Here is a 24,372-nt window from a genome sequence, read left to right as displayed (position 1 = left end):
CAGTTTGTAAATGGATAGAAAACTAGAATGTATTCAGAGAGTGATGATTGATGATTTGAAATGGTACCATTTCAGTGTGTGCAGATGATCCTTAAAGGATGTCTCCAACACTCTTGCCATCTTCAAATGAAGTTTAATGTTGATAAATGTAAAGTTGTGCACTTGGGGGCTAAAATATGCATGCATCATACATACTAGGAGGAAAACAGCTGGGGGAGTCAATGGATTAGAAGAATCTGGGTGTGACTTAAAGCAGAACTCCGGGCAAAAACTTCTTTACATGTCCTTGTTGCTGATTTCCTACCTTCAATGAACATGTCATCCATATTCTGATTCACTCAGTAGTTGCTCTGAAATAGCCCATTCATTTTCAAATCAAACCGTTAATTCTCTTTTGTTTCCTGTTTGTAAGCTTGGTGGCTGCTATGCCTCCTATTCACCCAGCCACTGATCTTGGCACATCCTTCTGTAGTTTCTTCCCCAGGAAGCTATGATGTAATTCAGCCCCACTTGCAGTGGTGGGCGGACCGGGACTCTCAGACACATTCAACATGTACAGGCCTTATCTGTAGCTGCCCACATTCACTACAATTCCCTGTGGTTGACGGGAACTGTAGTTTCCTTTTCCTGCAGAGAGAGAGGAGAGTATGTGATGTAATCCCACAGTTACACCCAGGGGTGGACTAACAACTCATGGGGTCCCCGGGCAATAGGGGATCATGGGGCCCCTGTATCCTTGCCCACACTCAAAGCACACCCAAAAAAGCCTACAAAAAGGTACCAGGGGCATTTCATGGGGCCCCCTACTGACCCCGAGCCCTCAGGCAGTGCCCTAGTGCTCGAATGGTCAGTCCGCCCCTGGTTATACCTCCTAATTGGCAGAGCAGCAGATGCTGTTATCTTTTCAATTACAGAGATGAGATGAGGTCATGAAAATTCAATTATACTTTTCTCCTAAATGGTCAGTATTTTAAAATTTTTATTAACTGTTGAGTGTTTTGTGCATGGGGGTGTACCAATGGGTGAATTTTTGCCTATCCCGAAGTTCTCACTTTATTAATAGTATGCAATACCAAGCTGCAGTTTCTAAAGCTAGAAAAAATACTTTCTTGTGACAGGGCACCCTAAAGGCTTGTTCACACCAGAACGTGGTGCCGGAAACCCGCATTCTGTGTGTGTTTCCTGCTCTGCATTCAAATCGCACTGGGTGTGTGATCTGCTGCAGGTGTCAAAATAATCCTAAGGACACTCCGAATGCAGATTGCAAAAGCAGTTCGTTTGCCTGCACCAGATTGCATGGTACCACAGTACTAACTGTGCTTGAAAAGTAAGACAAGGGGCAAGACACTTGTCATCAGTATTGCATGTGGATTCTCTGTAGTGGATCTTACACCATTACTAACTTACAATGTCTTGTTCTGCATTGTGTCTCTCTGTGGAGACAGCATCTTGGTAGAGGCAAGGCTTTGCATCTTCACATCAGAGCCTCCAGCAAGAACAGTGAGCAGCACACTAGTGAGATCACCAAATCTGAGAATAGCAGTCAGAAGCAGCAGTGCTTCATCTCACACAGCAGATACAGAAATATGAGGCTATAGGCACCTTCACATACCAGGAAGCACACAGCTATTTTTCAGGAGGAATTTCAGACAAAAGGTACATTTTTATGGGTACAGCTTAGGCACAATTAACATTTCTATCAACCTTAAAGTGTTTATTTCCTATCATTTAAGACTGTGTGATTGGTGTGACCTGTATGCATACATTTTATAACAATAAATACACTCAAAGCCCAACTCCAAGAAAAATGAAAGTGGGGAAGGAGTGGAACTTTTACTAGGTGTTTACTGCAGTCTGTGACCCCACTGGAGAGATTTCCCCCTTCTGTAAAATTAAATTTGATAACTCAGATGTTTCCAACTCTAAGCTAAATAGCTTTAAAACATCAAATGACTGGATTTTTTTCTGGGTTTGCTTTCAGTTTGTATACAAGTTAGACATGTTTAGGCTCCGCCTTTGTTTAAAGGAGATCTATGCTCACAGCATACACTTTAATTTAATAGTGATACAAGTACTATTTATTTTAAAAATCCAATATAATATAATTTGCCTGCATGCAGTGTTTCCTACAAGCAGTGAATCCACCTCCTAAAACTCCCCATCTGTGATTAAGAAGGCAGGCCCCGTAAAATCTGTGACAGCAGTGCCTACTGTACAGAATTCCAGGGATGGGTCTTAGACGGTAGATACGAGTTCCCATAATTTAGGTCATGGACCCTTTAAAGGGGATGACTTGAATACAATTTTTGAGCATTCAGGGATTCTCAACCTGACTTCTCCATCATGACCAACAACGCCACCATCAGCCTCACTGTCTTTCCAGCCCCAGGTCCAATTGCTGACAAATTCATGTAGACTCCACCTCCGCAACATCTCCAAAATACGTTCGTTCCTAACCCCAGAAACTACAAAGCAACTCATTCAATCCCTTATTATATCACGACTTGACCACTGTAACTCCCTCCTCACCGGCCTATCTCATCACAGGCTATCCCTGCTTCAGTCTATCCTGAATTCTGGGGCCAGACTCATCCACCTTACTAAACGCTCCATATCCGCCACCCCCCTCTGTCAATCCCTCCACTGGCTTCCGATTGCCCAACGCATAAAATTCAAATTACTAACACTGACGTACAAAGCTGTTCATAACACCGCCCCAAACTACATCACCGACCTGATATCCATTTACCACCCAAAACGTACTCTCTGCTCCTCACAAGACCTCCTACTCTCTAGTTCCCTGGTCTCCTCCTCCCAAGCCGGTCTCCAGGACTTCACCAGGGCTTCCCCCATCCTCTGGAACTCACTACCCCAATCCATCAGACTGTCACTTACCCTCCTCACCTTTAGGTGCACCCTGAAAACCCATCTCTTCAGGGAAGCCTACCCCGCCCTCACCTAATTACCAATCTTCACTCTTCCTACCACTCCAACCCCCACAGCTATTTCCTCCTGTACCACTATCCCCTCCCTCCTAGATCGTAAGCTCCAAGGAGCAGGGCCCTTGAACCCCTCGTGTATTGTATTGTATTGTATTGTTACTGTGCTGTCTCGTGTACGGTCTCCCATTATAATGTACAGCGCTGAGCAAACTGTTGGCGCTATATAAATACTGTATAATAATAATGTAGGGTCAGGGGTTCTGGGGTAGTTCGCTCAGACAGGAGAGGACGGATTTACAGTGGTCTTGGGATTGGTAGGTCCTCAATTGGGACCTGGAATACAGAGGCTCAAAGAAACGGGTGTGAAAGAGCTACCAACCCCGATTAGAGGGACTTTGGTCCCAAAAGGGTTAACCATCTGAAGAGGGGTTCAGAAAAGGAACTGGACACAGCCAGCAGGTGTCTGTTAGGTGGAGTAGAGCAGAACACAACTGAGCGAACAGTGTGCACTAGCTTGTGACTGGGACACGGTTGCTGAGCTGTGGAAACGTCCTCTTTGGGACCCCTAAGGCAGGTGGGAACTTTCAAAAAGGGATGAATGTTACTGGCAGTGAGCCAAGCCTTTGTTTTTGTACCAGAAATTGATGGACTGTTTTTGTTTGTTTTTTCTTACCAAGGATAAGTTTTCTGTTTGCATGTTTCTTGTTTTAGGTAAAGAGCTGTTTGCTTTCACCAATAGGGCTGGCTGGTGAGCCAAGGCATCCACATATTACACTACATACAGGGCATAGTGAAAACATGTCACAGAATTCAAGGAAGTAAATATGTAGTGATTTTACAGAGTACGTTTACACACTTCCAGACCATTCAGAATAACTGCTTCCCTGCCGCCCTATAGCAGAACTACTGCTACAGAGCGGCAGGGCTGCGCAAAATCACGTATATATACACAATTTCGCCTTTCCGGGTAGGGGGAGCGCACGCTGCCCTACCTGCGCTGCCATTGGCGGCTACAGATGTCGATCACCGGGTCCCTGCTGGAGAGTCCCCTCAGGCACCTGGTGATCACCAAGGAACAGTGACAGAAGAGAGACCTGTGTGTAAACAACACAGGTCTCTCTCCTGCTAGCAGCAACATGCTGCTGTGTACTTCTCTGCACAGCAGAGAAATACACAGTAGCATGTTTCCCTAATAAAACACACACAGCACATACAGTAAAACACAGCACACAGTTAACCCTTTGATCGCCCCAGATGTTAACCACTTCCTGCCCAGTGTCATTAGTACAGTGTCAGTGCTTTTTATTAGCACTGATCACTGTATTAGTGTCATTGGGATGTTAGTGGCAGTTAGTCAGTTCCCCCCAGTGTCAGAATGCCCGCCACAGTCCACTATAAGTTGCTGATCGCTACCATTACTACTATAAATAATTTTTTTTAAAAATTACAGAATATATACTGCCATTTGTAGACACTATAACTTTCACGTAAACCAATTAATTTACATGTATTGGGATTTTTGTTAGCAAAGACGTGTAGCAGAATACATTTTGGCCTAAATTTATGATGAAATTTGATTTTTAAATGTTTTTTACTGGATATGTTTTATAGCAAAAACTCAAAAATATTGTTGTTTTTTTTTTTCAAAATTGTCGGTCTTTTTTTGTTTATAGTGCAAAAAATTAAAAACACAGAGGTGATTAAATACCACTGAAAGAAAGCTCTATTTGTCGGGAAAAAGACATTTCATTTGGGTGCAGCGTTTCATGACTGCGCAATTGTCAGTTAAAATAATGCAGTGCAGTATTGCAAAAATTGTCCTGGTCAGGAAGGGGGGTAAATCCTCAGGAGGGCAAGTGGTTAATAGGAGTAGGCTAGAAATTATTGAAATACAGCAGGGAACTGAATAACAGGATTTTACATTTTGACCATAGATATGCTTTAAATAAGCAGGCTACTGTTATAAGTACTTTGGATACAGTAGAAAATAGGTAGTAAAGTTCTGACTTTGTAATTTCTTGAATTCTGCATTTGACCACTTGTGCAAAGCAACAGAGAATAGTATTTCTAGCACAGGAGATATGCTAGATAAAAAACATTTTAGGGTATATCTCCTAACCCAAAGATCCTCAAGTAATTAAACAATTTTTTTTCTGCATCTGTTGCAAAGATCACTGCATTATATATGTAATTTTCCTTTTTTTGCATAGTTACACTTTAAAGCTGAATAAAGTATAGCTGGAGTTAGACTTTTTATGGTATTAGAGACTTCTCAAACATTTTTCTGATGCACCTTGCAGTTCTTCAGATATGTACACTGATCAGTGATATTCATGATCCCCTGAACTGTATGTTTTACACTGTACACAATGAAGTCAGAAAGTCTACAGCTGGGGAAGCAGCAAAAAGAAGTGGATTTGCGAGCCCAGTCATGCAGCTTGGAGAAAGCCGGTAGGAGGGAGGAATAAGATAATTATTACTTATTTCTATCCCCCTAAAATAAATTAGCATTTAACCCATTGCATTGCAAGGGTTTTCTGCTGCCCAAACTTCGAGGTCATTCGGCAACTAAACTGAACCGCTAGGTCATATTATTGGGTTACTTTGTCTAACCTTACTGTTTGAGACTTAAAAATTTCTTGTTTCATAAATGGAATGATGCTGAGCAGATTAATTTAGTGCAGTAAAAGGCCTTCCTATATTCACTCTTAGATACCCTTATTATTTTTTTAAATAGCACATTTTCTGTACAGTCTCTATGTACAGTATGTTTTTAGTTTAGCCACCATTCACATTTTGGTGTTTCTGCATGTGTGCACAGAAATGCATGAAAATTTAGTTAACGGTACCCCACACGTGGGTAAGCAGTCATGCAAAAAACAGGCAAAAATGCACATCGCTAAACACACTTGGCTCAATGCCAAAAAGAGGTACAAGAGCTACTTTGGCGTGTTTGTTGTGCATAAAGCAGCCCATTCAAGTGATTGGGCTGCCCTATGCTGTTGCATGACAAACGTGGCAAAAAACATGTTGCACAGGTGTGATTGCACCCTAGAGTATTTTTTAATTTCCACTTCAAATAATTATTCAGAAAACATTTTTAAGTCAAGCTCACTGTGATTTTTTTTCAGCAATACAGTTATAAAACACAAGTACCAGATGGATTCTTTACGCTTCCTGGCACTAGCTAGAATACACCCTCACACTTGGGGGGGGGGGGGGGGATTTCGACAGACACATTTTACAAATTGAGGCAAGGTTGATATATAAACTACATGCTATGTATCCTCTGGGCCTCAATGACTCCATAAGCTACACTCCATTTTTAACAGTGACATAATTCATTCTCTTTTGGTGCATAATAACAAAGATTTGCTGGAGATTTTGTTAATTCATGTTACAAGATTTAGATTGTACGCCAAATGGAGTTATGGGTCAATGACATAGGTGTGATATTTTTGTTAACTTTTGTGTTTTTGCTTTCGTTTTGTTTTTTTAATTTTGTTTCGCTTTTCTGTTTTGGTATATTTTGTTTTTGTCCTGTTTAGTTTAGCTTGGTTTCATGATGTAGATGGTTTTGTTATTTGTGGGATGTTATGGAGGAGTCCTTTCATCTGTCATGGCTGTGTCCCCATTGGCTCTTTTTTGTAATCTATTCTGTGTTCCGGTTTGGGATAGATCATGCCTCGTCACTTCCGGCGAGGAAGCCATTTTGTGGTGTGTATGATGTCACTTCCGGCGTGATGGCCATTTTGGCTGCACTTTCTCTATGCAGGTGATGATGGAGAACGCACCATGCGGTCCATCTCAGCATCCTCCTTATATAGACGATGCCTGTTTCCTTGGCCCACAACATGAACACTTGTATGTAAAACGGTAGATTAGAAAATTGCCACACCATCTTCTTCTTTGTGTCATCTTTAATTATAGTTCAGGCTGTATGTGATTTAGTACATCAGCTATTTTATATCACTTCTAGAGATTTACAGATGTGGTAGTTAAATTTGCCCCCTCCCTTTTCCTTGGGTCATAGTTTGAAGTGTTTGTTCAGAACTATGGACAATTATAATTGGGGTTTCAATTATTTAGGGCCTCCTCCCTCTTGTATGTATTTGTTCTATTATTGGTTTATGTTTAGATCTAATTTTATATTAATTTTTGATGTGGCGGTATCTTTTTTAGTTAAAGACTATATGAAAGCTCCCTCTCCTGCTTGACTGGTTCCCAATTGCCTCCCCACAGCTTGAACAGATGTGATGGTCCTCCACTCTCTCCTGTCCTGTTTACCATTTCTTTGTTTTTGTATGTTGTTTGTTTTTTGTAATATTATTTTTAATATTTTGGAAACAAGCAATTTGTGCATATATTTTTTCATATAAAACATGAAGTCCGGAGGAAGCAGTTTTTCACCTCGAAACATATTGACAGTAAACTTATGACATTATTGCTCTGATTAAACACATTTTTATTGTGAATATCTATGTTATCTATATGGATTATAAACCCACTTGCCTGGGTGTTTTATATCAGTGTTTATCTATTACCGGTGAGTCATCCTTGATCACCCGATATTCTTCCTCTTTTCTATTTTGTAATTCCTAATGGTACACATGTGGGTAAGCAGTCATGCAAAAAACAGGCAAAAATGCACATGACTGCAAGTGAATGGGCTGCCCTATGCTATTGTGTGACAAACATGGCAAAAACACGTCACAGAGGTGTGAATGTACCCTAGAGTATTTTTTTAAATTTCCGCTTCAAATTATTATTCAGAAAACAGTTTTAAGTCAAGCTCACTGTGATTTTTTTTCAGCAAAACTTGCATATCTGCTAATATATTCAAATTTAATCTATTTTTATTTCCATGGATCTGGCAGACCATATGGCAGCTTGATTACATTTTCCAGATTGAGCTAACTTGACCATGATCCATTTACAGAAATAAAATGCAGTACACAATTCAAAAATTACCTTGACTTCAAAGCAATTAAAGGGTAGCTCAAAAAGAGTACATAATTGTATACAAAACAAGCATGCACCACAATCTTTGAGGTATTGCAGGGCTGAGAAAAAAATAGGATTTTTATCTTTTTCCTGGAGTCCATTGAGGGACATAGCTTAACATTTAACCAATGTAGGGTTATACTGTCACCTACAGGAGAAATGGACACTAGGCACATAAATAATGTTTGAAATAACATTGAGTGCCAGTCAATTTTTGTCTTTTCCAAATGTTTTATTTCCTCCAGGGTCACAGGGAGAGAGGGTCAGGGCTTCAGATACTTCTAGCAACATGGTGTATTGCAAAAATAAGGACTTTCAGGCAATCACTGGCAGCACTGTCTTCAGAGCTCCACAGCCAGGCAGTGAGTATCTTCATGCATTCCTTCCAAGGAAGTACCAATATCCCCTGAGGGTCAGACTCATTCTGCCTCCAGCAGAATTCCTCCCCTGGCTCTCTGCCGTGGGTGCTGTACCTTCCTTGACCAGGCAGGGCAGTGTGAGGATTCTAAGCTATGCTCAAACAGGCTTTTGGCCTAACAAGCACAAATTAATGCTTATATCTCCTCAGGCCACAGCCTGGGGTGAAAAAGGACTCACCAGGCCACTCACCAAATATATATTCTCCCCCAGCATGCACTGCTGGCAATAAATCTTTTAGTGACTGGCCAGAAAATATATAATATTTGAGGTTCTAAGTCATTTTCTAGCAAAAAAATGCTGCTTTTCAACATGTACAGTATGTTAAAAGTTAAAACACTGCCCGGTAGGCAAGCAGTTCAATTTTATTAGATCATTCAGAGATTGAACTTATTTTACGCTAATGAAAAGAAACTGTGCAAGAAAATTTTTACAAGAAAAGAATATTACAAAACAGAAAATTTGCTAAATTAACATAAAACAGGATTAAAAGTTAAAATTAACTAAAAATTCTTCCTGCGCCAAGTGAAAAACACTACTACAGGATCTATCCTGCTGCTGTGCAATGTGATGAACACAAAATGTGATAAATATAAATAAACAGCGCAAACATAGACCTCTATATCAAATCAATATATAAAGTGCAAACATATATAGAAAATTATATTAGTAGTGAAAGTCCATCATGATAATAGACAACAAAAGTTCAGAAAATTCATGCAAAAAGATAAAAAATTCTTCTAATGAAAAGAAAAACTTCCACCTTCCACCCGTGCAAACCAACATCAAATGCACTCACCAGATATAGGTGAATGAAACGCCTTTTAGGAATTTTTATGGGATCCTAAACCCTCTTTCGTGTCCACTCTATAGGAATCCTCACCTTCAGTATAGGCTCCACCATACAACCGGGGAGAGAAAATCTCAGATAGTGTGTTATTGCAAACTACCGTTTTTAAATAAAATCAAGGATTAAGGCCAAATAGCGATTAAACATATGATAGACCACATATGATAGTGGATCAGTAAAATGTCAGTGTAAGTTCATCAGATGTGCTGAAAATGCATACAGTCTCCAATATGTAAAGAACCAAAAGTAGTGACTTTCAGAAATGATAATAGCCAAATAATGCACTAACCAGATAGCGCATATTAAAGCGCATGGAGCATTTAAGACCTGCCCCTGGTGCTCAGCCACTGTATCACTGGAGCCAGGAGATGTCATCTATAGGGTGACCACTAGATGTCATCTATCCGGATGGAAGCTGAGTCCAGCCACTGTATTAGAGGATCAGGCGGATGTCATCTATAGGGCGACCACTAGATGTCATCCGTTCCAGGAGGAGCTGTGTCATGGATCCAGGGATGTCACTTGCAGATGTGTCCTTTGCTAAGCACAGCCCCAGGACCTTCAGAATTACAGGTAACAACGGTTCAGCTGCTCATAAACGGCCAGACCAGAGGTACATGTACACAGGATATAAATAGCTTGGCACTTCCCTAACGCGTATCGTGTGAGTACACATCATCAGAGGGACCCTCTTGAAAGGGTATATACCAGTGTGCAGAGGGTCCTTCAGAATTTCTAGAGTTCTTTATTAAATGAGTAATGAATGACATCCCTACTGAATAGTAATAAAAATAAAAATAATAATGTTTAAAAAATAAAAATAAATAAAAATAAAAATAATTTTATTTTATTTTAATTTTATTTTCATTTTTATTTTTATATTTATTTTTATTTTAATTTTATATTTTTTTCATTTTTATAGTTATTTTTATTGTATTTTTTATTTTTCACTTTTTATAAAAAAAATTTTTATTTTTATTTTTTAAACATTATTATTTTTATTTTTATTACTATTCAGTAGGGATGTCATTCATTACTCATTTAATAAAGAACGTTTTTTTGTAATATGTAGGCAATCTTTAATTTATATTTTTTGTCCCACTAAGGATATGTATTAATATATTTTGTTGCAAGGAGTAAATCTAGTATTGATGGGAATATTTTAAAAAGGTTTTTAAGTTGTGTAGGTATATGCCTCGTTTGTAAAGGACTCTCACGTCACACAACAGGAGGAGTGGTTTTTGATAATCCTGGGGATGTGTTTTGACCAATTGTAACGGAGGGGTGGGTCCCTGTTGGGTATTTAAGGGAGCTTTAGACAGGAAATGGACGTCTTGAGAACGCCCGATGGGAGGGGCGAAACGCGTTGACGCATTTCCGGTCTTTACCCCGTAGTCTGACGTCACTTCCGGTGAGTGGAGCGCACGCTGAGCGGTGCGTTCCAGCGGCCATCTTTTGGGATCTGTGCATGTTTGGTCTCTGTGGAGCTTCTGCTGTATCCTGCAGCTGTGATGTGAGATTCCTGAGGAGGTTGTCTGACATTCATTGTCCATCTGGAAGAAGCTTGTCCTAATAAATATGCCTTTTTAAAGTGATTTAAATGTGAGTGGCCTTAATCCTTGATTTTATTTAAAAACGGTAGTTTGCAATATCACACTATCTGAGATTTTCTCTCCCCGGTTGTATGGTGGAGCCTATACTGAAGGTGAGGATTCCTATAGAGTGGACACGAAAGAGGGTTTAGGATCCCATAAAAATTCCTAAAAGGCGTTTCATTCACCTATATCTGGTGAGTGCATTTGATGTTGGTTTGCACGGGTGGAAGGTGGAAGTTTTTCTTTTCATTAGAAGAATTTTTTATCTTTTTGCACGAATTTTCTGAACTTTTGTTGTCTATTATCATGATGGACTTTCACTACTAATATAATTTTCTATATATGTTTGCACTTTATATATTGATTTGATATAGAGGTCTATGTTTGCGCTGTTTATTTATATTTAAAAGTTAAAATTACTTAGCACAGTTTGCCAGGTCTTTTTATTTTTGCAGAGTCCAATTTGCATGCAGAGTCATTCTTGATAGATCCGAGGATAAGTTAGAGTTACAGAGCTGCAAATTGAGCCGTCTTTTCTGGTCCCTGGAGAGGGCATTTACAGACATTTCACCACCAATCAAAAAATTAGAGGGGTGTTGAAGTGTTTTATTATGGTGCAGTAGACACTCCCTCAATGCCATATATTCTAACTATATATATCCATATGGCAAGGTTTCACAATTTCCTAACCAATATACTATTGACCAGAATGAAATTATGATTTGATAGACACTGAATATGATATGAATCATATGTATATTTTTTGTTAAATAGTGCAATGCATCCCCTCAGCCACACCTGGTAATATAAGTCTGTTTGGGGTTTATGTTCTTGCTGATTAGTGTAACCACATTTTTTTTCCATTACAACAATCTCCATTACAGACAGAATTATGAAATATGAACCAGAGTTTGGATTTGGTAGTTAAACCCTGATAGCCCTCACCGCATCCAGACAATGGAGAAAGATTTGCTTGTGATGAACCCTAACCTTAATGCCGGAACAGAGAAGACACAAGAAGTGGATTCAGCTGAGCTACCGGTAATTGATTTAGAGAGTCTATCTTGGAAGATAGCTGCAGTACTCCATAGGATCCAAAGGAGGGAGATTCCACTTCAGGCTGTAACACCCATCCAACCTTTTAAGGGGACCTCTGGCAGGAACACACCTTTACATATTCGGAAGACACCCGCAGGGCTACGTACTATCCAGAGGAAGGAGAATCCGTATCCGGTTTGTTTCATCCACTCCACCCTTAATGGAGACCTCTGGCTATATATAATACATGCGTATTTCAAAAACGCATCTGGTGAGTGCGTATTTTTACCACACCTTATTGCACATCACTGAATAATCTGAATAATCAGCAGATTGAATAAGATTGATAAGCACCTTAACACGGTCTGTCACCTTTATGGACACTTATTATTTTAATATAATTTTATTTGAACTTGATTATTGGAATTTTAGTATTTTGCGATATTAGATTTACTTTGACTTTTAGCGCTGCACTTTTATGTATATATGTCTTTTGAGGTGTTCTTTTCTTATCTTTATGTGCAATAGCAGCTACTTTTTAAGCGCTCGCTGATCTTATATGTATTTAGATGAACCCTAACCTGGTTTGATTGAATAAGGGATAGAGCTGAAACACCTTTACAGCATGATTTAGGTTTATGAAAATCAAGACCAGACATAAGGGTAGGAAAAGAAATGATGGAATTCTCTAAATGTAAAGTGGAATGAACAGCTTCAAGTAAAAACAGTTTCTTTCTGTTCTGGTGACACAAGTGTTGACTGAAAGTCAGCTTGTGGGGTTTCTTCCTCCTCCAGGGAAGAAAGAGATCCATCATCTGATGAGCCCTCTGGAGGATCTCCATCCAATTAAAAGACATTAGGAATATCGATGTCAGAAACTGCTGGGGAATAAGATTGTGAGCATTTTTGACCTTTGCTGCTTACAGGCAAAAGGATATGCACTATTAAGGAGGAGTTACTCAATCCCCTAGGAATCCTCATGTTCCACTTGTCACTTCAGGCAGCAGGAAGAGCAGTACAGAGAGTGTCAAAATCATCAGAACTGTCTATAATGCGTACATACACACACAAGCTGTGGATCCATGAAGGAGTCCTCAGACAGCCACTACAGCTTTACCTCTGACACCTTTGCAGAGGACAGGAAGAAAGTGTTTGCAGTACTACTTCAGAGAGCTAAAGCTAAGCGTGTAAAGGAAGTAGCTGGTGTGCGCATGTAGGCACTTGGATGGGCTGAAAAGTAAACTGCATCATAGGAGCACACACAGTTTAAAACTGCAGCATGGTCAAAAAAACACCGCCTTCTTCCCAGCAGTGCTCCATGATGAGACAACCACAGGTACATGGTTTGAATCTTCATTACAGCCATAGGCAACTCCACATGCACACAAAATGAGTTCATAGGAACAGTGCAGAGATGTCCCTGCTGACTGTCACAGAGAGAAAAAGTACAAACTTTGGTTGTTGGCCTAGTGGAGAGGTTTCCAGAATATCCCATATCTAGCATTAATCCACCTGTAGCAGTGGATAGTTAAAAAAAAAATCTTCAGATTTGGGTAAAAAGTCTAGCAGGGAGGAAGAAGACATCCATTCTCCTGAGAACACTAACTAGCAAGGTGTGAGGTGGGAGGGGTTATAGCCTTAAAGGGCAGGAGTTCAATGTTTATGTGCTTAGTGTCCATTTCTCCAGTAGGCGGCAGTATAATCCTACATTGGTTAAATATCATGCAGTATACCTCAATGGACAATAAATAAAGCTGAAATTAAATGATTCTTAGAAGAGTATGTAGTAATAGCATGTATAAAACCAGTTATTTTTGACAACTAGGATTATGATCAGACGTAATGAATAAGGCTGCAAAATAATGAAGACAGAAACAGCTTATACATCCTTGTTTCTTTATCAAATGCTTTGATTCCCACTTTTTTTTTTATAGCAATCTGTTGCAAACCACCTGTTATTTTTTTCTCGTCTCTTCTGTATAATCAAACCTTTCTAATACTTCAATTCAGGGCACTTTTTTCTCAAAACAAAATCATCAGCGATTTGCATTGTTTTCTGTTCGTGGAAGGTCACTTTAATCTCCTCCTCACTATGTGCTTGGCACAGATTGTGAAAAAGTAGGCTGCAAGGGGAAAAAGCACTCAAAAATGTACACAATTCCTTGATGCAGCTACAGTATCCAAGGACTTGATGCTTTTACAGCAACATGTTCTGTGCTACAGCCTCTAGCAACAAAGATGTTTAACTCCAGGACGGCAAAAATGGCCACTTAAATGCATTAATATCTTAAGCCATCAAGCTTATCCAGTAAAGTCAGAGTTAATCCATTCACAAGAGGCTGTTTTTCTTTGTCATGTGACAGTTTTTATTTTTTTATACAGCTTGTTGCCATGCCAGCAAACCATTTGTTCAAAGTGGGAACACTAGTTGGTGTAATTCAGAAAACGGCAATGCTATTGTTCTATTTTTTTTTCTTTCTTTAATAAACTAGAGGCTGATGCTTGCTCTCTTTAGCAAATAAATATTAAAATAAATGGCTAGGGCAATGATTTGTAAGCCTTGGTCAAACCAACCTTCCTTCTCCTTAGGCACAGATGTCGCCCATTTGCAAAATACTAATGCTGCTCAAAGACACGAGACTTGCAAAATACATTTGTAAGAAAGATCTTTTTGTGAATAGAAAATGTATTTTAAATAAAAAATTATGTGTTTAAAAAACACAAATGCAATTGTGCAAGAGAATGCTGAAACAATGCTTTCAGAAGCAGGATTGAATATTGTGTATGATCATCCTAAAATAGAAAAAATATCTAAACAAATATTCTTCAAAAAACAAATGCAGTGATATAGAAGTTGGATATAAGCTTAGTGCAGCATAATACTTTTGGTAGTAAAATAGTGCATTATGTATAGAGATGTTTGCAAAAGACCAAAAAGGGACAAATGAGGTTGCATGAAGGACAGAGGGATTTGGACTCAAGGGACAATTGGGAGCTATGCTGTAGTATGTATCAAGCTCTCAGTTCTATCTATATTTCCTGCTATGGTAGCCACCATAAAGAGTGGTTACAGTAATTTATAAGAAAATAATCACTTGGCAAGCAAACACGCCTATATTACAAGATCCCTATGCTAATAATAGAAAAAAATGTGTGTACAACCACGCTTGTGGATCTGCATAAATAAGGAAGCTGCTTGCACACTATGAGATAACCACCATAGTCAAAATAAAAAGTGTAGAAAAGTCAGCAGTTAGCAACATATGCCTATAGGCAGATATCCTTTCCTTCCTCCATAGGATCTCTTTTATTTGTTGCCTTTCCCTTATATTTCTATGTTGAGGTAGAAGGCATTATAGACTGGGTTCCTCCCCCGCATTGCTTGGAGGGCATCTGTGGTTGGTAGTATGCTATTCTGAAGCCATCTTGTGGATGGCATTGTAGATGTCACTTCCTAGGAATGACATACAACATAATTCTGGCTGGCAGCCACCTTCTGTGGCAATTCCGTATAGACTGTTGGTGCCTTGTGTTTGGTCAGCAACATATTGCAGTAAATAGTGGAAAATACCATCTTTATGTATTCATTCCACTTAGTAGTGACACCTCTAGCTACACATCTACATTTTTGTCTGGAGTGGACTATCCTTGGGTGAGTCTCTGTATCTCCCTCTTACTTCCTCAGCTCATATTTTGCTGTATTTCAGCCTCACTTCTTTCTCTTCTCAGCTGTCTCTACATTAATGCTTTACCTGTAAGGAGAATTGAGCTACCTCCAGACATACCTACCCTCAATGTATTCATTGTTAGTGTAAATTGTATTTATTTTTGTGCTGGTGAGGTATAGAGGCAGGTGTTAAATGAGTGCAAGTCTAACCCTTACTTTGGAGCATCTGTCTTGGTCTTCATGTAATGAAAGGCTGCAAATATTCCCATACCCACCGTTCCTCCAAATTTTGTCCACTCTTCATCTAGATCCCACCGATTACGTCATCACAGGCATTCCACATTGCATTCTAGAAACCACCGGTGAGGCTTCTCACCAAGACAACAGTTGTGCTACAGGTGGCAACTGTTTGGTTTGCCAGAAAGTGTACCTACCTTAGAAATTAACACATACAATTTCTTCAGTAACCCATGCGAAACTAAGAGTCTAACAGGACTCATTTCAATGATTTGGCAGGAAGCAAAATAATTAATTTCAGAGTTTACATCTGTTCCACCGACCTCTGGAGGGATCCAGTTTGGAGGGGCTCAATAACAGACAAACTAAAAAAAAAATATAACAAGTGGCAGGCAATTCTTGCACACCAGCCATTGTGTTGCCTCACTCATCAAAAAAATTCCCAGTTCAACTTACCAGCCAGCCTGCAATCAGTAGAATTGTCCTATCTAACAGTTTGCGTTAAAAACAGGGGTTTAGTTTGTACACATTTGCAAATACATGTATAAGTTGCAGAGCCTCTTCACGACACCCCAGTATTTTCTGCAGTCCTAAGTCTCTACACTGCTCAAAAAATTAAACACTTTTTAATCAGAGTATAGCATCAAGTTAATTAAACTCCTGGGATATTGATCTGGTCAGTTAAGTAGCAGAGGGGGCTGTTAATTTAATTAACACCAAAGCAGCTGAAACTGATTAACAACAGGTGCACTAGATGGGCAACAATGAGACGACTCCCAAAACAGGAATGGTTTTAGAGGTGGAGGCCACTGACATTTTTTTCCCTACTCATCTTTTCTGCTTTTCACTAGTTTTGCATTTGGCTAGGGTCATTGTCACTACTGGTAGCATGAGGAGACACCTGGACCCTACAGAGGTTGCACAGGCAGTCCAACTCCTCCAGGATGGCATGTCAATACGTGCCATTGCCAGGTTTGCTGTGTGTCCCAGCACAGTCTCGAGAGGAGATTCCAGGAGTCAGGCAGTTACTCTAGGAGAACTGGACAGGGCCGTAGAAGGTCCTTAACCCATCAGCAGGACCAGTATCTGCTCCTTTGTTCAAGAAGGAACAGGATGAGCACTTCGAAAGCCCTACAAAATTACCTCCAGCGGGCCACTGACGTGAATGTCTCTGACCAATCAGAAGCAGACTTCATGAGGGTGGCCTGAGAACCCGATGTCCTCTAGTGGGCCCTGTGCTCACTGCCCTGCACCATAGAGCTCGATTGGCATTTGCTATTGAACACCAGAATTGACAGGTCTGCCGCCCTGTGCTTTTCACAGGTGAGAGCAGGATCACCTTGAGCAAAGGGTGTGGAAAATCCGCGGAGACCGTTAGCGCTTCCTGTAACATTGTTCAGCATGACTGTTTTGATGGTGGGTCAGTGATGGTCTGGGGAGGCATATCCATGGAGGGACGCAGAGACCTCTACAGGCTAGACAATGGCACCCTGACTGTCATTATGTATCGGGATGAAATCCTTGGACACATTGTCAGACCCTACGCTGGTGCAGTGGGTCCTGGGTTCCTCCTGGTGCACGACAATGCCTGGCCTCATGTTGCAAGAGTATGCAGGCAGTTCCTGGAGGATGAAGAACTTGATACCACTGAATGGCCCCCCATGCTCGCCCAACCTAAATCCAATAGAACACCTCTGGGATATTATGTTTCAGTTCAGCAGACGCCGCCAGCTTGTACCTCAAACTGTCCAGGAGCTCAGTGATGCCCTGATCCAGATCTGGGAGGAAATAACCCAGGACACCATCTGTCATCTCATTAGGAGCATGCCCCGACATTGTCAGGCATGCATACAAGTACATGGGGGCCATACAAACTACTGAGTATCATTTTAAATTGCTGCAATGAAATTTCATCAAAATGCACTAGCCTGCTGCATTATTTGTTCACTTTGATTTTCAGGGTGTCTTTGAATTCAGTCCTGTGTAGGTGGATAATTTTCCTTTCCATCAAACGATGGGGCATTCTTATGTCCTTAACATATTACCCAGTCCACATCAGTATAGATATCCAGCATGATATTTTTCCCGATTGAGATCTGATGTGTTTTCAAAGTGTTTGAGCTGTGTATAATAATGGATAGACTGGGGGCAGGTTAGCCTGAAGGGTGCTCACCCTTCCTTAAAGGCACAGGGGCTCACTGGACACCCAGCATATAGCACAATGCTGGGTGATAGCTATACATAGGTGAAAAGCAGCACATAACCTGACCTTAGCCTGTGTAAGTCACAAAGTAATGAGATGGAAAGCAGTAGCCCTAGAATTACCAGCTAAGGACTGTAGTTACACCATATAAACCAACCACAACAAGAAAAAAAAATGAGTATTGAAAGAGAAAAAAGAGAGACATCTTGCAACTGTTAACAAATGTAGAGTTAGACCTTTGGCATCCCTAAAGCAGAGTTCCAGTCGCTGCTGAAACAAATAAGTCAGCAGCTACAAAACTGTAGCTGCTTTTAAAAAACAGACACTGTCCTAGAATCCAGCGGTATCCCCAGCACCAGCATCATATTGGGGGGGGAATAGCATTTCCAATCACATAGACAATTTTGACAGGTATCTGCTCCCCAAAGGTGCTAATCCTCAACGGGGATCAGGGGGGCTAAGCCTTAAAGTGGAGCTTACCCTTTTGGGTGGAGCTCCACTTTAAACAGAGTGGCAGACTGAGCAGAAACATGGCTGGGTTGAGCTGAATAGGTATTTGTAGAAGAGCATATAAAAAGGCCTGTACTTCTACCCAAAAGGGCTGAATCATCGGACAAGTCCAATATATAAGGAACAACATTCCTGAGCTTTGTTGGCATCTCCAGCAACAGTCTGGAATAGTAGGATTGAAAGAGTGCAGGAGGGAAGGAGTACAGTATGGTACCAATGATAAAGAATTTTGTACCGATTCTCCTTATAAGATGTACAGATGGAAGATATACTGTATGTGCATTATACCAAATTTTGCCCCATTCCTCAGGTGTAAACACTTTATTCAAAATCTGCTCCCATTTCCCCAAGTGTGTTTAGTGAAGGTATCAGAGCCGGGCATCATTACAATTTTATATATTTCAGAAACAAAACCTCTGTGCATTGCACCCAGCTTTTCAAAGGGGGAGGATGAAGAAAAAGTTAAAGTAGGAGAAACTGATTGTGCAAAAGGTTTAAATTGGAGATAGCTAAGCACAGCTTTAGAGGGCAAGATGCAAAAGGAAGAAATATTTCAGTGTGTGTGTCCACGAGGTTGCCAACATGGAACAAAGATTTAAAGAGTAAGGGCCAGATCACACCACAAAAATGCACTCTGGATGCGTTTCGGATACATTTTTGCCTACAGTTCACACCACACTCCATTCCGGTGCGTTTTTGATGGGTTTTGCTGTGTTCCAGTACAGCTCTGTACAGAAAAAATGCAGCATGTTCTACTTTTTTTCTGCACTGGAAACTGACTGCACAGGTGTGAACTAGGGTCCTTGCAATACATGTAAAACACTGCAGAAAAAAACACACTGGACTGCATCTGGTGTAAACCAGCCCTAACTCCACTTTTGTTGAGGAAAAAAAAAAAACATTCCTCTTCCGGGTGACCTCAGTATATTGCAAGGATTTTAACAAACTTTGTTGCAAATTCCTACCTTTTGTTATTTTTAAGAAAGTGGTTTCCTGTTCTGTGTCCATGTGCAAAGTGAAGGGGAATGGAAGGGGCTTTATAATTATCAATCAGCTGCACCACCTGCAGGGCTCTAATGAGGGTATGTCAGGGTATGCAACTTCCTTTACACCCCGGTCACACCAATCCAGAATGAAATCGTGTGACTTACAGTCTTATGATTTCAAAGGCAGATGACATGCCAATATGAGGTGCGATTTGCAAGATATCTGACACAGATGTCTATGCAAATCACACCAAAATAGTGCATGCACTACTTTAGAAATAAGTGTGGCTCCGTGTCGGAAGTCAGAACCGCACCAATATGACCGCTGCACTTGCAGACGATAGGGTGCGACTTGCCATGCGATTTGCAAGTCATATGGAATGCAAATCGCATGCCAAGTCGTATCCAGTGTGACCAGGGACTTATACATGATTTCCCTTTGGGAGTATCTCATCAAAAATGACATTTTTGTTGCAAGGGATGCCTGGAATCTAACTTGTATCTTAGTGAAGACCCCTGAGAAATCAGTGAGCCAAATACACAAGCAGGAAATTATGTTTTTGGGGAGGCATTATGTACACCATCTGTACAGTAGCCATATTGCATTGCATTTTACAGAAAATTACAGTGCTGCTGATTAAAAAGGAAATGTAATTTGTCAATTACAATATGACTTGTATCACAGTTGTATATACTATATATATTTTTTTCCCCCTCTATTTGCTATTTTTTTCCCACAAAAGTGGAGTTACCCTTTAAGTTTCCAGGGGAAAACCATGTGGTGTGTAAGGCTGTCAGGCAGGGTTGTTAAAGAAGGTTAGCAAAGCTGATGAACCTAAAATAAAATTTGGTCTCGTGAACCTCACAGTAAATTGATGATCCGAGTCCTGAACCACAACCGAAGGTCCCCACATCAAAGAGTTACGGGACTAACCATAGCCTTTTGGTCTCTGTCCATGTGTTGTATGAGTTTAAGGCGGACCATGACATTGGTTTAAACTGAAATAGTACATAGCAATAGTTGACATTGTCAGGAAAGGCTAGTCCCCCTTGGGATTTGAGAGCCAGCAGGACACTCTTTGCTACCGTGTCACTTCTCAGCTTCCCAAGTGAACTTGAATAAATCTTTTTGGAATATCTTAAGATATGACATGGGAACTTTAACAGGGAGTAACTAAAAATAGTAAAGTAATTTCAGTTAATTTAAGCTGAAACGATTTTACCCAACCATGAATAATGGACTGGAGACCAGTGGTGTAGAAGCTGTTTAAGCTCATGAAAAAGACAAGGATGTGAGGTGTAAAAGTGCACAAATTGCGGCTGATCTGAGGCTTGGAGGTGCAGGAATTGGGCGGATCTGAGGTTTAGAGGTGCAAAAAGTGGGGTGATTTGAGGTGTGAAGGTGCAGGAATTGTGATAAGAGTTCTGGGGGTTCAAGAATTGGGGCTTATCTGAGGCCTGAAGGAGCAGGAATTTGGGATTATCTGAGGACTGCAGGCACAGGAATGGTCCCTGGAGAATGGGGTGCGAAGGTGCAGAAATTGGGGCTTATCCGAAGCTTGGAGGTGCAGGGCTTGGGGCTGATCTGAGGTATGAAGGTGCGGGAATTGTGGCTGATCTGAAAAATAGTGGGTGTAAAGTTGCAGGAACTGGGGGGAGCTGAGGTCTGGAGGTGCATAAATTGGGACTGATCTGAGGCTTGGAGGTGCAAGAATTGGGGCTGATCTGGGGTGTGAAAGTGCAGGTATTTGGGTGATCTGAGGAATAACGGTGCAGGAACTGGTGTGATCTGAGGTATAAAGGTGCAGAAATTGGGGTGATCTGAGGTGTGAAAGTGCAGGAACTGAGGCCTGGGGATGCAGGAATTGCAGCTAATGGTGAAGGAATTGGGGCTGATCTGAGGCTTGAAGAAAATCGGAATTGGAGCTGTCTGGGTTGGGAAAGTGCAGGATATGAGGTGATCGGAGGTGTGAAGGTGCAGGAATTGGGCTAATTTGAGGTGTGAAGGTGCAGGAATCAGGGCTGATCTGGGGTTTGAAAGTGCAGGTATTGGGGTGAGCTGAGATGTAAAGGTGCAGGAATTGGGTTTTGAGGTATGAAGGTGCAGGAATTAGGGTGACCCGAGGTGTGAAGGTGCAGAAATGAGGCCTGATTTAGGGTCTGAAGGTGCAAACATTGGGTTTGATTTGAGAGAACTTTATTAGGGTGACTACTATCACCTTCTTTTCCAACTGTATATTTCATTGAGGTCTTCAGTTGACATATTCATTTCAACCTAACCATACTTGCCTCACAGCACGTGTTCTGGAAAAGGGGTATAGTACCATTTACCATCCTTGAAAGCTCAATGATTTCTTACTTTTATTCAAATAGTTTACAGCACATACTGCATAAAAATTCCTTTTCGTGATTGAGTGTGTACAGTTGACATTTTTTTTATATAACTGGCACTCTTAACCTCTTGGTGCCAGCCAAACGCACATGTGCGGCCTCTCAGCGTCTGGGCCTAGATGCCGAGCGGCCGCACATTTGAGCTCTATTAAAAAAAAAAAAAACATATGTACTGAGAGCAAGGGCCCAGCAACACACGTTCAGTACTCACGGAAAGGTCCCGATCTCCTATTTCGATCGGGACCTTTCCCGATCATGTGACCGCCGTGACAGCGAATCACGGCGGTCACATGACCCTAGAACCTTGCCCCACCTCCCGGCTTCTGGAACCCTTAAAGGGCTGGGAGGTGCCGGCGCCAAGGGGTTAATTTCTTTGAAAACATTTTTTGGCACACCATGCTCAATAGGTTGCTGAGTCCTGCAATATGGAATTGTTTGCCTAATGAGAACCATCCAAATCTATACAGCAAAGCATGTCATCTTTAGTGGACATGGACATAGAAATGCATTTACTGTGCTTATGGTGTGCCATCTTCAACATTAACCTCAAAAAAGGTGATGTGTATATAGAATGTTTGACCGAACTTGCACCAACTAAGCATTATTTGCATACCACATTTCCCACCTTTGCTGTGTTCCGTGTTTATCACTTTTGGGAGAACTAAGCATATTAGAAAGGGGTATATTCTCAGCAGCGAATTTTTTGTGTAATCACAGATGAACATCACATACAATGTACTTAATTAGGCAGATATACTAATAGAGTTGATAACCTCCCAAGAAAGTATGACTAATTAGTTCAAATAGCCAACCTTATGCAATGCAAACTTCTGTTCACTTTAATATTTAATGATGTGCCGATAATTTTCAGATGACTGGATAGTGAATATTTAAACAATTTGTCAAGTGCAGATTCTCAACTCCTTTAGTAAATCCACCCAATTGTGTTTATAGGACTAGTCATAGAAAATGCATGCAACTATCTGTGTAAAACTATTTGCATCTACGATATGTGCACTGTAGGTATACTTACACATTATTCTATACCATGCAAATTTACATTACATATTTATGAAACAACTTGAATTTGTTTAGTAATAACTATGTGGGCACTGTCATTCTGAAGTACACAACTGAGCAGTGCCTGGAAATGGTGCATCTGATCCTACAAAAGAGTATCAAATTTCTAAACAAAGTAGGTATACAATCTAATGACCATGTGATACCTATCCATGCCAGAACACATCCTCTGACATGTTTTTACAACTGGCATCATACCATGTTGTTATAGCTTCCTTCAAATATACACAGGTTTTGATATACAAAATTGGCTGACAAATGACACATAAAACCATTATTCTTCCCATCGGTTAGGGTTTAAGGGTTTTCCGCTTCTTATGCCAAGTTATAACTCTTTGAGTACAGATTCTGGGTACAAACAGTTCCCTAATGACAGCAGTTCATGACCTAATTGCTAATAACACTAGGTTCTGCTTATTGATGATAAGCCTACTCTCCTCTCCTTTAGGCGCACCCTGAAAACCCATCTCTTCAGTGAAGCCTACCCCACCCCCTGCTAATTGCCAACCTCCTCCACTCCTCCTACCCACCCATCCCCCACAGCTATCTCCTCCTGTACCACTATCCCCTCCCTCCTAGATTGTAAGCTTGAAGGAGCAGGGCCCTCGAACCCCTCGTGTATCACATTGTATTGTTATTGTACTGTCGCATGTTCTGTCTCCCTTTGTAATGTACAGCGCTGAGCGAACTGTTGGCGCTTTATAAATACTGTATATTAATAATAATAAGCCTAACATGTAACATTAACAATGTGCCCCAAACATCCAGTTAAAGCTACAGAAGGTTCTTAAGCCCACCAAAGATGGAGCGATTTTCTTTCCTGCAACTACGGGTTGCCTGAGCCAGCCACTCCCGCCCCCTTCACAGCCTAGTGCTTCAGTGAGAGCTGGATGGGCAGAACGGACAGCCAGTGACTGACAGTCACCAGCTCTCTGCAGCTTGAAGAGTAAGAGCTGAGTGATCAGCTTGATCGCTTACTTCTCTGTCTTAGAGCTATAACATTTTTTTTATAATGAAACCCATACTTCTCTTTTAATTCATGTAAGGCTCTTAAAAGAAACATCCTACCCACACAACCTGTATAAATTAGATAATAAAAAGGACTGAAATAAGCTTGTGTCCACTTCATATGTGCAAACGACAAAGCTAAACTCCAGACAAGCAGTTGAAATCTATGTATGAACTGTTTTACCTGTCAGAATGAGGAAGTGTTCCCCACACAAGGATTACTAGAGGGATTGTTTTTTTTCCTTATAAACTGGAGTTATTTAGGTGTTTGTGTTGGCGGGCAAATTGCAGCGTGCTTTAAACATTTGAGATGTTTCTGCATTCTTTCTATTCTCTCTAAACTGCTCTGGAATTCCCATTGACTCTATGGAGAGAAAATCGGATAAGATGCAACAAAATGCCTGTGCATACAAGCTCTAGAGATCAATTTAGCAATTTAGATTA

Source organism: Staurois parvus, unplaced genomic scaffold (assembly GCF_062004578.1).
Source record: "Staurois parvus isolate SC_StPar_1 unplaced genomic scaffold, SC_StPar_1.0 ptg000535l, whole genome shotgun sequence".
Classification (NCBI taxonomy): domain Eukaryota; kingdom Metazoa; phylum Chordata; class Amphibia; order Anura; family Ranidae; genus Staurois; species Staurois parvus.
Note: the sequence above shows the minus strand (reverse complement) of the source record.